Raw genomic sequence first — 18,101 nt, 5'->3', positions numbered from 1 at the left:
CACCAGCCTCCAGATCCAAAGGATCATCCTCCGCCACTTCCGCCACATCCAGCGTGATGCCACTACCAAATGCATCTTCCCCTCCCTTCCCCTGTCAGTATTCCAAAGGGATCGTTCCCTCCGTGACACCCTCGTCCACTCCTCCATTTCCCCTACCACCTCGTCTCCTTCCCATGGCACATTCCCCTGCAATCGCAGGAGGTGTAATACCTGCCCATTTACCTCCTCCCTCCTCACTATCCAAGGCCCCAAACACTCCTTTCAGGTGAAGCAGTGATTTACTTGTACTTTTTTTTTGCGAGGAGCAGCCTTGATAGAACGGGGTGCGGAGCGGACTTTCAGCTGAGCGGTCAATTTCAGTAAGTTACAAGTTAATCCCTTTTTTGTTTCGGAGGACCGGGGACTGCTGGGTAGGGGAAAACTATTTATTTGGGCAGTTTTAAAATCTTTGTCTTTTGCGAGGAGCAGCCTTGATAGAACGGGGTGCGGAGCGGACTTTCAGCTGAGCGGTCAATTTCAGTAAGTTACAAGTTAATCCCTTTTTTGTTTCGGAGGACCGGGGACTGCTGGGTAGGGGAAAACTATTTATTTGGGCAGTTTTAAAATCTTTGTCTTTTGCGAGGAGCAGCCTTGATAGAACGGGGTGCGGAGCGGACTTTCAGCTGAGCGGTCAATTTCAGTAAGTTACAAGTTAATCCCTTTTTTGTTTCGGAGGACCGGGGACTGCTGGGTAGGGGAAAACTATTTATTTGGGCAGTGTTAAAATTTTTGTCTTTTGCGAGGAGCAGCCTTGATAGAACGGGGTGCGGAGCGGACTTTCAGCTGAGCGGTCAATTTCAGTAAGTTACAAGTTAATCCCTTTTTTGTTTCGGAGGACCGGGGACTGCTGGGTAGGGGAAAACTATTTATTTGGGCAGTTTTAAAATCTTTGTCTTTTGCGAGGAGCAGCCTTGATAGAACGGGGTGCGGAGCGGACTTTCAGCTGAGCGGTCAATTTCAGTAAGTTACAAGTTAATCCCTTTTTTGTTTCGGAGGACCGGGGACTGCTGGGTAGGGGAAAACTATTTATTTGGGCAGTTTTAAAATCTTTGTCTTTTGCGAGGAGCAGCCTTGATAGAACGGGGTGCGGAGCGGACTTTCAGCTGAGCGGTCAATTTCAGTAAGTTACAAGTTAATCCCTTTTTTGTTTCGGAGGACCGGGGACTGCTGGGTAGGGGAAAACTATTTATTTGGGCAGTTTTAAAATCTTTGTCTTTTGCGAGGAGCAGCCTTGATAGAACGGGGTGCGGAGCGGACTTTCAGCTGAGCGGTCAATTTCAGTAAGTTACAAGTTAATCCCTTTTTTGTTTCGGAGGACCGGGGACTGCTGGGTAGGGGAAAACTATTTATTTGGGCAGTTTTAAAATCTTTGTCTTTTGCGAGGAGCAGCCTTGATAGAACGGGGTGCGGAGCGGACTTTCAGCTGAGCGGTCAATTTCAGTAAGTTACAAGTTAATCCCTTTTTTGTTTCGGAGGACCGGGGACTGCTGGGTAGGGGAAAACTATTTATTTGGGCAGTTTTAAAATCTTTGTCTTTTGCGAGGAGCAGCCTTGATAGAACGGGGTGCGGAGCGGACTTTCAGCTGAGCGGTCAATTTCAGTAAGTTACAAGTTAATCCCTTTTTTGTTTCGGAGGACCGGGGACTGCTGGGTAGGGGAAAACTATTTATTTGGGCAGTTTTAAAATCTTTGTCTTTTGCGAGGAGCAGCCTTGATAGAACGGGGTGCGGAGCGGACTTTCAGCTGAGCGGTCAATTTCAGTAAGTTACAAGTTAATCCCTTTTTTGTTTCGGAGGACCGGGGACTGCTGGGTAGGGGAAAACTATTTATTTGGGCAGTGGCAGTACCCGAGACACTACACGTGTAGTGTCTCCCACCCACCCTCCTCCTCTAACCAAAAAAAAAAGGACTCTAGTGTGTTGATAAGGTAAGCTTTTTATTTAAAAAGTTCAGTCCGTCGGATTGCTAAGCGAACAAGTTTTGACTTTTTTTTTTCGTTTGGTTTTTCAGTAGATTTATTGGGAATCTAGAATAGTGGGAATGGAGGTAAAGGCAGTTGTATGTTCCTCCTGCAGAATGTGGGAGGTAGGGGTCGCCAAGAGTGTCCCTGCTGACTGCATCTGCGGGAAGTGCACCCAACTCCAGCTCCTCGCAGACCGCGTTAGGGAACTGGAGCTGGAGCTGGATGAACTTCGGATCATTCGGGAGGCGGAGGGGATTATTGACAGGAGTTATAGGGAGGCAGTCACACCTCAGGTAAAAGAAGTAGGTAGATGGGTTACCGTCAGGGGAAGGAAAGGGAACCAGCAGGCAGTGCAGGGATCCCCTGTGGCCGTTTCCCTCAACAACAGGTATACCGTTTTGGATACTGTTGGGGGGGACGACTTACCAGGGGTAAGCAATGGGGTGCAGGTCTCTGGCACAGAGTCTGTCCCTGTTGCTCAGAAGGGAAAAGGGAAGAGGAGCAGAGCATTAGTCATTGGGGACTCCATAGTTAGGGGAACAGATAGGAGGTTCTGTGGGAACGAGAGAGACTCACGGTTGGTGTGTTGCCTCCCAGGTGCCAGGGTACGTGATGTCTCCGATCGTGTTTTTGGGATCCTTAAGGGGGAGGGGGAGCACCCCCAAGTCGTGGTCCACATAGGCACCAACGACATAGGTAGGAAGAGAGATGGGGATTTAAGGCAGAAATTCAGGGAGCTAGGGTGGAAGCTTAGAGCGAGAACAACCAGAGTTGTTATCTCTGGGTTGTTGCCTGTGCCACGTGCTAGCGAAGAGAGGAATAGGGAGAGAGAGGAGTTGAACACGTGGCTGCAGGGATGGTGTAGGAGGGAGGGTTTTGGTTTCCTGGATAATTGGGGCTCTTTCTGGGGTAGGTGGGACCTCTACAAACAGGATGGTCTTCACCTGAACCAGAGGGGTACCAATATCCTGGGGGGGAGATTTGTTAGTGCTCTTCGGGGGGGTTTAAACTAAATCAGCAGGGGAATGGGAACCTAAATTGTAGTTCCAGTGTACAGGCTGTTGAGAGTAGTGAGGTAGGGGATAAGGTTACAGGGACGCAAGAGGGCACTGGCAAGCAAGAACTTGGTTTAAAGTGTGTCTACTTCAACGCCAGGAGCATCCGGAATAAGGTGGGTGAGCTTGCAGCATGGGTTGGTACCTGGGATCCTGATGTTGTGGCCATTTCGGAGACATGGGTAGAGCAGGGGCAGGAATGGATGTTGCAGGTTCCGGGATTTAGATGTTTCAGAAAGAACAGAGAAGAGGGTAAAAGAGGGGGGGGTGTGGCATTGTTAATCAAGGAAAGTATTACAGCGACAGAAAGGACGTTTGAGGACTCATCTACTGAGGTAGTATGGGCCGAGGTTAGAAACAGGAGAGGAGAGGTCACCCTGTTGGGAGTTTTCTATAGACCTCCGAATAGTTCCAGAGATGTAGAGGAAAGGATAGCGAAGATGATTCTCGACAGGAGCGAGAGTAACAGGGTAGTGGTTATGGGGGACTTTAACTTTCCAAATATTGACTGGAAATACTATAGTTCGAGTACTTTAGATGGGTCTGTTTTTGTCCAGTGTGTGCAGGAGGGTTTTCTGACACAGTATGTGGACAGGCCAACCAGGGGCGATGCCACATTGGATTTGGTACTGGGTAATGAACCCGGCCAGGTGTTCGATTTAGATGTAGGTGAGCACTTTGGCGATAGTGATCACAATTCGGTTAGGTTTACCTTAGCGATGGGCAGGGACAGGTATATACCGCAGGGCAAGAATTATAGCTGGGGGAAAGGAAATTATGACGCGATTAGGCAAGATTTAGGATGTGTAGGATGGGGAAGGAAACTGCAGGGGATGGGCACAAACGAAATGTGGAGCTTATTCAAGGAGCAGCTAATGCGTGTCCTTGATAAGTATGTACCTGTCAGGCAGGGAGGAAGTTGTCGAGCGAGGGAGCCGTGGTTTACTCAAGAAGTTGAAGCGCTTGTCAAGAGGAAGAGGGCGGCTTATGTTAGGATGAGACGTGAAGGCTCAGTTAGGGCGCTTGAGAGTTACAAGCTAGCCAGGAAGGATCTAAAGGGAGGGCTAAGAAGAGCAAGGAGAGGACACGAGAAGTCATTGGCGGATAGGATCAAAGAAAACCCTAAGGCTTTCTATAGGTATATCAGGAATAAACGAATGATAAGAGTTAGAACAGGGCCAATCAAGGATAGTAGTGGGAAGTTGTGTGCGGAATCAGAGGAGATAGGGGAAGCGTTAAATGAATATTTTTCGTCAGTATTTACAGTAGAGAAAGAAAATGTTGCCGAGGAGATTACTGAGATACAGCCTACTAGGCTAGATGGGATTGAGATTCACAAGGAGGAGGTGTTAGCAATTTTGGAAAGAGTGAAAATAGATAAGTCCCCTGGGCCAGATGGGATTTATCCTAGGATTCTCTGGGAAGCCAGGGAGGAGATTGCAGAGCCGTTGTTGTTGATCTTTAAGTCGTCATTGTCGACAGGAGTAGTGCCGGAGGACTGGAGGATAGCAAATGTTGTCCCCTTGTTCAAGAAGGGGAGTAGAGACAGCCCTGGTAATTATAGACCTGTGAGCCTTACTTCGGTTGTGGGTAAAATGTTGGAAAAGGTTATAAGAGACAGGATTTATAATCATCTTGAAAAGAATAAGTTCATTTGCGATAGTCAGCACGGTTTTGTGAAAGGTAGGTCGTGCCTCACAAACCTTATTGAGTTTTTCGAGAATGTGACCAAACAGGTGGATGAGGGTAAAGCCGTGGATGTGGTGTATATGGATTTCAGTAAGGCGTTTGATAAGGTTCCCCACGGTAGGCTATTGCAGAAAATACGGAAGTATGGGGTTGAAGGTGATTTAGAGCTTTGGATCAGAAATTGGCTAGCTGAAAGAAGACAGAGGGTGGTGGTTGATGGCAAATGTTCATCCTGGAGTTTAGTTACTAGTGGTGTACCGCAAGGTTCTGTTTTGGGGCCACTGCTGTTTGTCATTTTTATAAACGACCTGGATGAGGGTGTAGAAGGGTGGGTTAGTAAATTTGCGGATGACACGAAGGTCGGTGGAGTTGTGGATAGTGTCGAAGGGTGTTGTAGGGTACAGAGGGACATAGATAGGCTGCAGAGCTGGGCTGAGAGATGGCAAATGGAGTTTAATGCGGAGAAGTGTGAGGTGATTCACTTTGGAAGGAGTAACAGCAATGCAGAGTACTGGGCTAATGGGAAGATTCTTGGTAGTGTAGATGAGCAGAGAGATCTTGGTATCCAGGTACATAAATCCCTGAAAGTTGCTACCCAGGTTAATAGGGCTGTTAAGAAGGCATATGGTGTGTTAGCCTTTATTAGTAGGGGGATCGAGTTTCAGAGCCACGGGGTCATGATGCAGCTGTACAAAACTCTGGTGAGGCCGCACCTGGAGTATTGCGTGCAGTTCTGGTCACCGCATTATAGGAAGGATGTCGAAGCTTTGGAAAGGGTGCAGAGGAGATTTACTAGGATGTTGCCTGGTATGGAAGGAAGGTCTTACGAGGAAAGGCTGAGGGACTTGGGGTTGTTTTCGTTAGAGAGAAGGAGGAGGAGAGGTGACTTAATAGAGACATACAAGATAATCAGAGGGTTAGATAGGGTGGATAGTGAGAGTCTTTTTCCTCGGATGAGGATGGCAAACACGAGGGGACATAGCTTTAAGTTGAGGGGTGAAAGATATAGGACAGATGTCAGAGGTAGTTTCTTTACGCAGAGAGTAGTAGGGGCGTGGAACGCCCTGCCTGCAACAGTAGTAGACTCGCCAACTTTAAGGGCATTTAAGTGGTCATTGGATAGACATATGGATGTAAATGGAATAGTGTAGGTCAGATGATCGGCGCAACATCGAGGGCCGAAGGGCCTGTACTGCGCTGTAATATTCTAATTCTAATTCTAATTCTTTCAATGTAGTATACTGTATTCGCTGCTCACAATGTGGTCTCCTCTAGATTGGGGAGACCAAACGCAGATTGGGTGACCGCTTTGCGGAACACCTCCACTCAGTCCATAAGCATGATCCTGAGCTTCCGGTTGCTTGCCATTTCAACATCCCCCCCAGCTCTCATGCTGACATCTCTGTCCTGGGATTGCTGCAGTGTTCCAGCGAACACCAACGCAAGCTCAAGGAACAGCATCTAATTTACCGATTAGGCATGCTACAACCTGCCGGACTGAACATTGAGTTCAATAATTTCAGAGCATGACGGGCCCCCTTTTTATGTTTAGTTATTTTTTCTTTTTTTCTTTTTTATTTGGTTATTTTATTTTAGTTTTTTAAGTTTGTTTAGTTTGTTTCTACTGTGCCTACCCACTATTTCGGTTTTTTTAATGTTAGTACTTGGAGTGCTTTGTGCTTTACAGTCAATTCACACCCTCTCTGTACTAGTGCGTTGTCTTTCAGCACACCATTAACATACCATTTGCCTTTGTTCCATGACCTTCTGGTCAGTTATTCTCTGTGACCCTCTGTTCCATCAACACCTCTTTTGTTATCTCTTTCCCCACCCCCACCCCCCACCCCCGCTTTGCTTGCTTAAAACCTTTTACATGTCTAATATGTGCTAGTTCTGATGAAGGGTCACTGACCTGAAACATTAACTCTGCTTCCCTCTCCACAGATGTTGCCAGACCTGCTGAGTATTTCCAGCATTTCTTGTTTTTATTTCAGATTTCCAGCATCTGCAGTATTTTGCTTCCATTTTCTAATAGAATCTTTCAGTTCTTCCTTTGTCGAATCCCTTTTGTAGCGGAATGCATGAGAAATGCCAAGTGTTGGAAAATGGGATTAGAATAGTTAGGTGCTTGATGGCCGTCACAGACACGATGGGCCAAAGGGCCTGTTTCTGTGCTGTATAACTCTATGACTCTATGACTCTAAATATGTAAGATGTATTCTCATAGAGCCCTTTCGTCTGAATAAATTTCAGAAATCCAAGAAATGCTTAAGAGCAAAGAAAATTCCACTTATTTTAAATCCTTAATTTCTTTGCAGATAGGAGAATCAATCAAGCATGATCAAAGTAACAGAATTATTTTGACAATGTGACCTCTGAGTGACCTAGGCAATAGAATAATTGTTTCAAGATTCTCAAAGATTGTTCAATGAGTGTCCTTGTTTTGGCATGGGCCTCAGCCACTTTGGTTGTCATTGTGACTAATGTTATCAGTCAGGGTTCAAAAGAATAGCCATTATGCCCCAGTAGTCATTTGGTCCAGCTCACAATCGCCATGAAACAGATTTCAAATTGTGGACTGTTTTGAACATTGGAACACTTCCAAGCAGGAGAAGACCTTTGGTCTATCTGACTCACCTCTCCACAGTATTCCCTTGGTGCATCTTCAATAGCCTTGATTACCATTTGCTCACAAGAACCTGCTTAGTTTGTCCTTAAAACCCATGAAGGTTTCTTCTGCCACCACCAGATCTGCTAATCTCTTTCATATATTTAGCACCCTTCTGTAAAAAACATTTCTCCTGCATTTCCTCTATTCTTTTATTGTCCTTTGTAACTATGACCCCTTAACATGAGTGCTTCTTCTGGCCCCAAAAATCACTGTGGCCTCATACTGGTCCAGGCTGTTCCCCCCTCCCCCCACCGCCACCCTTGCCGGAATGGCTCTTACCGAGGCCTGGACCTGAAGCTGGCCAACTTCCAATTATCCCACAACCACCTATCCTTTGTGGATTGCTTGTTTGGCACCCACAGCTCACTGGCTGCTTTCAAATAAGCTTCAACCCAAAAATTATATAGGCCTCCGATGCTAGTTACAGGCAGATGGTGCAGCCCCTCTGCCAACTTCTATCTCATCTCGGGCTGAAAATCCATATTGAACTCCCAGAACTGTTTCAACACAGAAGGAAGATGGGAAAGTAGAAATATTTGCAGCGGATGCTGCTCCTGTTTTCTTCCCACCTTTATCCTCATTTTAATACTTTTCTCTCATTTAGTCTCATCTACATACTGCCCCTCAGTGACATCATCCGAAGACATAACGTGACACCCAGCTCTACTTGACCACCGCCACACTCGACTCCTCCACTTTTTCAACATTGTTAGTCTGCTTGTCCAACATTAAGATGGGTAAGCAGCAATTTCCTCGAAATCTGAAATAAAAACAGAGCATGCTGGAAATCCTCAGCAGGTCAGGCAGCATCTGTGGACAGAGAAACAGAGTTAACATTTCAGGTCACTGACCCTTCATCAGAATTGGGAAAAGTTAGAAATGTTTTAAGCAGGTGAAATGGGGGAAGGTGAGCAAAAATAGAACAAAAGGAAAGGTCTGTGATACGGTGGAAGACAGGAGACATTAAATGACAAAAGAGTTATTGGTGCAGAGCCAAAAGGAGTGGTATTGGGATCAGTAAAGAAACAAAAGATGTGTCTGGAGGAGGTGTGAATGGCAGAATGATGAACAGCTGCTGTCTGAAAGCAAAAACAAGAGTAAAACAAGAATAAGACTGAAACATCCGAAGAAAAGGAAACAAAATTGGGGCAGAGATTGCAGTCTGAAATTGTTGAACTCAATGTTGAGTCCAGAAGGCTGTAAAATGCCTAATTGAAGGACGAGATGCTGTTCTGCGAGCTTGTGTTGAGCTTCATTGGAACACTGCAGTAGGCTGAGGGCAGAAAGGTCAGCGTGAGAGCAAGGTGGAGAATTAAAATGGCAGGTCACCGGAAGCTCGGGGCCATACTTGTGGACTGCATAGAGATGTTCCACAAAGTGGTCACACAATCTGTGTTTGGTCTCCCGAATGTAAAGCTGACCACATTGTGAGCAGCGAATACAGTATACTAAATTGAAAGAAGTACATATAAAATTGCTGTTTCACCTGGAGTCATATAGTCATCATGGCACAGAAGGAGGCCATCCAGCCCATGCTGTCTCTCTGTAGAGCAATCCAATCTGTCCTATTCACCCACTCTATTTCTGTCACCCTGCAAGTTTATTTACCTCAAGTGCCTACCCAATTTCCTTTTGAAATCATTCATCATCTCTGCTTCCAAAACTGTCTTGGTCAGCATGCTCCAGGTCATTACCACTCGCTGTGTGAAAGAAAAGTTCTTCCTCACATCCTGACTGTAGCTGTTGCCCAAAACCTTAAATCTATCCCCCAGCCCTTGTACCATCAGCTAATGGCAACAGCTTTTCTTTGCCTAACATCTAAATCTGTCATAATTTTGTACACTTCTATCAAATCTCCCCTCAATCTCTTTTGCTCCAGGGAGAACAACTCCAGCTTTTCCAACCTAACCTTGTAGTTAAAATCCTTCATCCCTGGAATTATTCTGGTAAATCTCCTCTGCACCCTCCCAAGGATCCTCACATCCTTCCGAAAGTGTGGTGACCAGAACTGAATTCAATAACCTACTTGTGGCCTAAACAGAACTTTTCAAAGGTTGAGCATAACTTCCCTGCTTTTCTGCACAATGGGCTGAATTTTACCCTTGCGCCGCACTTCGTGATGGCGCGCTTAGAAGTCGGCGGCCTTCTGACATGGAAGTGACAAGAGGGGGCAGCTGTCGCGTCCCCGTAAACAACGTCTGGTGCCACCGCACACGCGCAGGCGCCATTTTCAAAGGGCTTCAAGCCCTTCAATGGAATGTACAGTTTTAAAGTGAAATTAACATAATGTTGATTGTAATGAATTAAATAAAAGCTGAAAGCCCCTACCACCACCTCCCCACTCCCCCCCCCCACCACCTCCCCGCACCCCCAATGACCACACACTTCATTTCTGGGCCTTTCCCACCAGCAAAAACTATTCCCAACCCGACCTTTTCCACATGAACTTGGTCACCATTGCCCTTCAACCCCTTCCCACCATCCCCATACCCAATGAAAAAGGTTTTCCCTTGTCCCCTCACCTCACCCTGATAATTGCAGTCCTCCCCACTCCCCATCGGTATCTCGCCTTGGAACTCCATACGGAGTCCCGAAGGCACGTGGGTTGCAGCTGCCAGCCGTAAAATCGGCGTGGGACCGCCGCCATGACCAGGTAGGTTCATTTCCATACTTATTACTCTAATTTCAATATTTAAATGAAGCTCACCCTACCAAGCGGCAGGGTAGGTGGGGGATACGCACCGAGACTTCACTGCCACAGGTAAAATGCGACGGGGCCTTCTCAGCATCGTGGGTCATGGCGGGATGCTCCCACAAGTATTTTATGGGCCTCCCCACCATGATCCACGACATCGAGGGACTGGTAAAATCCAGCCCAATATGTCTATTTATAAAGCGCAAGATGCTTTGCTAACTACTGATAGAGTCATAGAGTTATACAGCACAGAAACAGGCCCTTTGGCCCATCGTGACTGTGCTGGCCATACAGTACCCAACTATTCTAATCCCATATCCCTGCATTTGGCCCGTAGCCCTGTATGCAATGGCGTTTCAAGTGGTCATCTAAATACTTCTTAAATGTTGTGAGGGTTCCTGCTTCCACCACCTCTTCAGGCAGTGTGTTCCAGATTCCAACCACCCTCTGGGTGAAAAAATGTTTCCTCAAATCGCCCCTAAACCTCCTGCACCTTACCTTAAATCTATGCCCCCGGTTCTTGACCCCTCCGCGAGGGGAAAAAGTTTATTCCTATCTACCCTATCTATGCCCCTCATAATCTAGTACACCTCAATCAGGCCCCCCCCCCTCAGTCTTCTCTGCTCCAAGGAAAACAATCCTAGCCTTTTCAGTCTCTCTTTATAGCTGAAATGCTCCAGCCCAAGGCAACATCCTGATGAATCTCCTCTACACCCTCTCCAGTGCAATCACATCCTTCCTATAGTGTGATGCCCAGAACTGTACACAGTACTCCAGCTGTGGCCTAACTTGCATTTTATACAGTTCCAGCATAACCTCCCTGCTGTTATATTCTATGCCTCGGATAATAAAGGCAAGTATTCCATATGCCTTCCTAACCACCTTATCTACCTGTGCTGCTGCCTTCAGTGATCTATGGACAAGTACACCAAGGTCTCTCTGATTTTCTGTACTTCCTAGAGTCCTGCCATCCATTGTGTATTCCCTTGCCTTGTTAGTCCTCCCAAAATGCATCACCTCAAACTTTTCAGGATTAAATTCCATTTGCCGCCGCTCCGCCCATCTTACCAGCCCATCTATATCTCCCTATAATCTAAGGATTTCCTCCTCACTATTTACAACACCACCAATTTTCGTATCATCTGCGAACTTACTGATCATACCTCCTATATTCACGTCTAAATCATTAATGTACACTATAAACAGCAAGTTCTCCCGGCACCGATCCCTGTGGTACACCACTGGTTACAGGCTTCCAATCGCAAAAACAGCCCTCGACCATTACCCTCTGCCTCCTGCCACTAAGCTAATTTTGGATCCAATTTGCCAAATTGCCCGGGATCCCATGGGCTCTTACCTTCTTAACCAATCTCCCATGCGGGACCTTATCAAAAGCCTTACTGAAATCCATGTATACTACATCTACTGCTTCACCCTCATCGACACATCTAGTCACCTCTTCGAAAAATTCAATCAAGTTAGTTAGACACGATCTCCCCCTGATAATGCCATGCTGACTATCCCTGATTAATCCCTGCCTCTCTAAGTGGAGATTAATCCTCTCCCTCAGAATGTTTTCCAATATTTTCCCAACCATTGATGTTAGACTTACCGGCCTATAATTACCTGGTTTATCCCTACTGCCCTTCTTGAATAATGAGTACCACATTCGCTGTCTTCCAGTCCTCTGGTACCTCTCCTGTGGCCAGAGAGGATTTGAAAATATGTGTCAAAGCCCCTGCTATCTCCTCCCTTGCCTCACATAACCGCCTTGGATACATCTCATCTGGGCCTGAAGATTTATCCACTTTTAAGCCTGCTAAAACAGCTAATATTTCCTCCCTTTCAACGCTAATATGTTCAAGTATATCACAAACCCCCTCTCTGATCTCTACACCGACATCGTCCTTCTCCATAGTGAACACCGATGAAAAGTAATCATTTAAAACCTCACCTATGTCCTCCGGCTCCACACAAATATTGCCACTTAGGTCCCTAATGGACCCTACTCTTTCCCTGGTTATTCTTTTACTCTTAATATACTTATAAAACCCCTTGGGATTTTCCTTTATCTTGCCCGCCAGTGTTTTTTCATGCCCCCTCTTCAAGCTCCTAATTACTTTTTTAAGTGCCACCCCACACTTTCTTTGCTCCTCTAGTGCCTCTGCTGTTTTCAGCCCTTGGGATCTGCCATAAGCCTCCTTTTTTTTACTGATCCAATCCTCTATATCCCTTGACATCCATGTTTTCCTGGACTTGTTGGTCCTACCCTTCACCTTAACGGGTACATGTTGGCTCCGAACTCTCACTATTTCCTCTTTGAATGACTCCCGCTGATGTGATGTACACTTTCCTCCAAGTAGCTGTTCCCAGTCCACTTTTGCCAGATCCTGTTTTATCAAATTGAAATTGGCCTTTCCCCAATTCAGTACTGTTATTTCTGGTCCATCTTTGTCCTTTTCCATAACTACTTTAAATCTTACAGAGTTATGGTCACTATCCCCGAAATGGTCTCCCACTGACACTTCTACCACTTGACTGGCTTCATTCCCTAGGATTAGGTCCAGTACTGCCCCATTCCATGTAGGAATTTCTCCATACTAGCTCAAAAAGCTCTCCTGTATGCATTTTAAGAATTCTGCCCCTTTTAAGCCTTTTGCACTAAGACTATCCCAGTTAATATTGGGGAAGTTGAAATCCCCTACTATTATTACCCTATTATTTTCACACCTCTCAGAGATTTGCCTACAAATCTGTTCCTCTATCTCTTCCTGACTGTTTGGAGGCCTGTAGTACACTCCCAGCCAAGTGATTGCCTCCTTTTTGTTTTTAAGTTCTCCCCAAATGGCCTTATTTGAGGAACCTTCTAAGATGTCATCCCTCCTTACTGCAGTAATTAACTCCTTGATCAACAGTGCAATGCCACCTCCTCTTTTATCCCCTCCCCTGTCATGCCTGAAGATTCTATACCCTGGAATATTGAGCTGCCAGTCCTGTCCCTCCCTCAACCATGTCTCTGTGATAGCAATAATATCATAATCCCATGTGCTAATCAACGCCCTCAATTCATCTGCCTTGCTAGTAAGACTCCTTGCATTGAAATAGATGCAATCCAACCTTGCATTTTTCCTTTGTTCCTTACCACGTCTATATTTTGTCTGCCTTCCAGGCAGACTCACTTTCTGTTCTATATTACCCCCTACTGTACCTCCACTCTGTATCTCACCCCCCTGCCAAATTAGTTCAACCGCCCCCCCAACAGAACTAGTAAATCTCCCAGCAAGGATTCTTGTCCCGTTCCGGTTCAGGTGTAACCTGTCCAACTTGTACAGGTCCCAACTTTGCCAGAAACAGACCCAGTGATCCAGGAAACTAAAGCCCTCCCTCCCCTACCATCTCCTCAGCCACGCATTCATCTGCTCTATCCTCCTATTTCTAAACTCACTAGCATGTGGCACCGGGAGTAATCCAGAGATTACAAGCTTCGAGGTCCTGCTTTTTAATCTGCTACCTAGCTCCCTAAATTCTTGTTGCAGGACCTCATCCCTTTTTCTACCTATGTCGTTGGTACCAATGTGTACCATGACCTCTGGCTGCTCACCCTCCCCCTTCAGAATGTCCTGCAGCCGCTCCGTAACCTCCTTGACCCGAGCACCAGGGAGGCAACATACCATCCTGGAGTCACGTTTGCGGCCACAGAAACGCCTATCTGTACCCCTTACGATAGAATGCCTTATCACTATAGCTCTTCCACTCCTTTCTCACCCCTGCTGTGCAGCAGAGCCATCCTTGGTGCCACGGACCTGGCTGTTGCTGCTTTCCCCTGTGAGGTCATCTCCCCCAATAGTATCCAAAGTGGTATCTCTGTTTGAGAGGGAGATGGCCACAGGGGACTGCGCCTACTGCTCCGCCTGGTGGTGACCCATCCCTTTTCTGCCTGTGCTGCCATTACCTGTGGTGTGACCACCTCTCTAAATGTGCTATCCATGATGTCCTCAGCATCACGGATGCTCCACAGTGAATCCACCCGCAGCTCTAGCTCTGTAATGCAGGCAGTCAGTAGCTGCAGCTGGATACACTTCCTGCACCCATGGTTGTCAGGGACACTGGAAGCATCCCTGATTTCCCACATAGTGCAGGAGGAGCATACCATGGGGCTGAGCTCTCCTGCCATGACTTACCTTTAAATTAATTTAGTTACTCCCTTTAAAAAATACTATTTACACTAGTAGAACACTAGTTCTACTCCAAACATGACCCACTACAATCTAAAGTCCTTAATAAATTACTCTAATTTAAGTAGTACTACTCAGTCAGAGGTTGTGGTACACATTGGTACCAAAGACATAGGTAGAAAAAGGGATGGGATCCTGAAGAACCAAGACAGCATGGAGTGGGCTTCGCCATCAGAAACTCCTGGCTCAGCATGATACAGCGTCCCTCAAATGGCTCGGAACGCATACTGTCCATCCGACTGCTCACCACCTCTGGTCCAGTACACCTACTCAGCATCTATGCTCCAACACTCTGCTCCCCACCTGAAGCTAAAGACCAATTCTCCGAGGAACTCCATAATATCGTTAGTAGCATCCCCAACACCGAACACCTGTTCCTGCTGGGGGACTTTAATGCCAGGGTTGGGGCCGACCATGACTCATGGCCCTCCTGCCTTGGGCACTATGGCGTTGGAAGGATGAATGAGAATTGACAGAGACTGCTTGAGTTGTGTACCTATCATAACCTCTGCATCACCAACTCGTTCTTTCATACTAAACCCTGTCACCAGGTTTCATGGAGCCACCCAAGATCGCGTCGTTGTCACCAGCTAGACCTCATCGTCACAAGGCGAGCCTCCTTAAACAGTGTTCAAATCACACACAGCTTCCACAGTGCGGACTGCGACACCGGCCACTCCCTGGTGTGCAGCAAGGTTAGACTCAGACCAAAGAAGTTGCATCATTCCAAGCAGAAGGGCCACCCGCGATTCAACACGAGCAGAATTTCTCATCCACAGCTGTTACAAAAATCTCTAAATTCACTTGTAACAGCCCTTCAAAACACTCCCACAGGGGATGCTGAGACCAAGTGGGCCCACATCAGAGACGCCATCTATGAGTCAGCTTTGACCACCTACGGCAAACGTGCGAAGAGGAATGCAGACTGGTTTCAATCTTATATTGTAGAGCTGGAACCTGTCATAGCCGCTAAGCGCATTGCACTGTTGAACTACAAGAAAGCCCCCAGCGAGTTAACATCGATAGCACTTCAAGCAGCCAGAAGCACTGCACAAAGAACAGCCAGGTGCTGCGCAAATGACTACTGGCAACACCTATGCAGTCATATTCAGCTGGCCTCCGACACGGGAAACATCAGAGGAATGGATGATGGCATTAAGAGAGCTCTTGGGCCAACCATCAAGAAGATCGCCCCCCTCAAATCTAAATCAGGGGACATAATCACTGACCAACGCAAACAAATGGACCGCTGGATTGAGCACTACCGAGAACTGTACTCCAGGGAGAATGTTGTCACTGAGACTGCCCTCAATGCAGCCCAGCCTCTACCAGTCATGGATGAGCTGGACGTACAGCCAACAAAATCGGAACTCAGTGATGCCATTGATTCTCTAGCCAGCGGAAAAGCCCCTGGGAAGGACAGCATTACCCCTGAAATAATCAAGAGTGCCAAGCCTGCTATACTCTCAGCACTACATGAACTGCTTTGCCTGTGCTGGGACGAGGGAGCAGTACCACAGGACATGCGCGATGCCAATATCATCACCCTCTATAAAAACAAAGGTGACAGCAGTGACTGCAACAACTACCGTGGAATCTCCCTGCTCAGCAAAGTGGGGAAAGTCTTTGCTCGACTCGCATTAAACAGGCTCCAGAAGCTGGCCGAGCGCATCTGCACTGAGGCACAGTGTGGCTTTCGTGCAGAGAGATCGAACATTGACATGCTGTTCTCCCTTCGTCAGATACAGGAGAAATGCCGCAAACAACAGATGCCCCTCTACATTGCTTTCATTGATCTCACCAAAGCCTTTGACCTCGTCAGCAGACGTGGTCTCTTCAGACTACTAGATAAGATTGGATGTCCACCAAAGCTACTAAGTATCATCACCTCATTCCATGACAATATGAAAGGCACAATTCAACATAGCGGCACCTCATCAGACCCCTTTCCTATCCTAAGTGGCGTGAAACAGGGCTGTGTTCTCGCACCCACATTTTTGGGGATTTTCTTCTCCCTGCTGCTCTCACATGCGTTCAAGTCTTCAGAAGAAGGAATTTTCCTCCACACAAAATCAGGTGGCAGGTTGTTCAAACTTGCCCGTCTAAGAGCGAAGTCCAAAGTATGGAAAGTCCTCATCAGGGAGCTCCTCTTTGCTGATGATGCTGCATTAACATCTCACACTGAGGAGTGTCTGCAGAGTCTCATCGACAGGTCTGCGGCCGTCTGCAACGAATTTGGCCTAACCATCAGCCTCAAGAAAATGAACATCATGGGACAGGACGTCAGAAATGCTCCATCCATCAATATTGGCGACCACGCTCTTGAAGTGGTTCAACAGTTCACCTACTTAGGTTCAACTATCACCAGTAACCTGTCTCTCGATGCAGAAATCAACAAGCGCATGGGAAAGGCTTCCACTGCTGTGTCCAGACTGGCCAAGAGAGTGTGGGAAAATGGCGCACTGACACGGAACACAAAAGTCCGAGTGTATCAAGCCTGTGTCCTCAGTACCTTGCTCTATGGCAGCGAGGCCTGGACAATGTATATCAGCCAACAGCAACGTCTCAATTCATTCCATCTTCACTGCCTCCGGAGAATACTTGGCATCAGGTGGCAGGACTGTATCTCCAACAGAGAAGTCCTCGAGGCAGCCAACACCCCCAGCTTATACACACTACTGAATCAGCGGCGCTTGAGATGACTTGGCCATGTGAGCCGCATGGAAGTTGGCAGGATCCCCAAAGACACATTGTACAGCGAGCTCGCCACTGGTGTCAGACCCACCGGCCGACCACGTCTCTGCTTTAAAGACGTCTGCAAACGCGACATGAAGTCCTGTGACATTGATCACAAGTCGTGGGAGTCAGTTGCCAGCGTTCGCCCGAGCTGGCGGGCAGCCATAAAGGCGGGGCTAAAGTGTGACGAGTCGAAGAGACTTTGCAGTCGGCAGGAAAAAAGACAGAGGCGCAAGGGGAGAGCCAACTGTGTAACAGCCCCGACAAACAAATTTTTCTGCAGCACCTGTGGAAGTGTCTGTCACTCTAGAATTGGCCTTTATAGCCACTCCAGGCGCTGCTCCACACACCACTGACCACCTCCAGGCACTTACCCATTGTCTCTCGAGATAAGGAGGCCAAAGAAGAAAGAAGACTCACCTTATCACTTGAGGGTTTTTAAAAAAAAACTTTCCCCTTTTTGAAGCAATTTAAATGCACAAACAGCTGTTACTTACCCAATCAATCATCTTGCAGAATTCACGTGATGTCACTGTAAGGTTTTTCCCCCCTCTTTTCAAGTCTCAGCGCGCGCTGAGAGACACAGGGAGTCTGCTGCCACTCCGGATCAGGTTGCACGCACGTCCGCCAGCCGCCACGCCGCTCCGCTCCGCTCCGAGGTAATGTCTGAATATATCCTGCCTCTTTCAAAGATCTATGCATATGAATCCCCAGGTCCCTCTGTCCATGTAAACCACTTAGAACTGTGCCATTTGGACTCTATTGCCCTTCCCTATCCTTTCTGCCAAAATGCGTCTCCTCACACTTCTCTGTATTAAATTCCATCTGGCACTTGTCTGCCCATTCTGCTAGCCTGTCTATGTGCTGTTGCAGTCTATTTGTCTGCCATGCTTCCAAGTTTGGTGTCATCTGCAAATTTTGAAATTTTGCTCTGTATTCCAAAATACAAGACATTTACATATATAAATCAAAAAAAGCAGTGGTACCAACATTGACCCTTGGGGAACACCACTGTTTA

At 47.0% G+C, this 18,101-nt stretch overlaps 1 long non-coding RNA gene across 1 annotated transcript in view; it reads left to right on the top strand.

Moving 5' to 3' along the window:
- The first annotated feature begins 1,743 nt into the window (after nucleotides 1-1,743).
- The window catches only part of LOC137352883 (uncharacterized), a 31,196-nt gene continuing 14,838 nt past the window's right edge, over nucleotides 1,744-18,101 (top strand). Inside the window, exons 1-2 of the long non-coding RNA XR_010969791.1 lie at nucleotides 1,744-1,799; nucleotides 8,022-8,154. This is a non-coding gene — a long non-coding RNA (uncharacterized lncRNA). The remainder of the gene's footprint in view (nucleotides 1,800-8,021; nucleotides 8,155-18,101) is intronic.

This window comes from Heterodontus francisci, chromosome 3 (assembly GCF_036365525.1).
Source record: "Heterodontus francisci isolate sHetFra1 chromosome 3, sHetFra1.hap1, whole genome shotgun sequence".
Classification (NCBI taxonomy): domain Eukaryota; kingdom Metazoa; phylum Chordata; class Chondrichthyes; order Heterodontiformes; family Heterodontidae; genus Heterodontus; species Heterodontus francisci.
Note: the sequence above shows the minus strand (reverse complement) of the source record. Positions and strands in the feature narration are given on the sequence as shown.